The following is a 519-nucleotide window of genomic DNA, read 5'->3' as shown; positions in this document are numbered from 1 at the left end:
AATTCCTTTTATCCTCGTCTTCCATACTGCCTCTTTCGCTATTGCCACAACCGTGATTGATTCTTCGATGTTTACTGGTTACTCCGACGCGAGAAGACAGGCAGTAAACAAAAATGAAATAGAACAGAGTGGTGACATTTAGTAGAGATGATCCGGAAATTGTTCCTCTTCGATTACTATCGCAAACAGCAGTAGCTTTCTTCAACTGAACACACGTCGTTGATTGGTTAAAATTACCCAAATACGACAATCTTAACACGAAATAACTTCTAAAATACGAAATTTTGTCAAAAATATTGAAAGTAAACCGTGTTCAACGTGAGAAATTACACTAATATACGAAGTTTTAAACTGCTTAGTTAAAAAAAAAAGTAATAATTAAAAAGTCTGTGAGCAAAACTGAACAGATCCGAGCTGATGAGAAGTTGGGGGAACCGGTGAGTTGGCTGAAATTGAGTGGAGGAGCGATGAAGTTTTCTAGTTCCGTGAATCTGTTATAATACAAGTAGATGAGACACT

Source organism: Octopus bimaculoides, chromosome 10 (assembly GCF_001194135.2).
Source record: "Octopus bimaculoides isolate UCB-OBI-ISO-001 chromosome 10, ASM119413v2, whole genome shotgun sequence".
Taxonomy (NCBI): Eukaryota; Metazoa; Mollusca; class Cephalopoda; order Octopoda; family Octopodidae; genus Octopus; species Octopus bimaculoides.
This window is presented reverse-complemented; position numbering follows the sequence as displayed.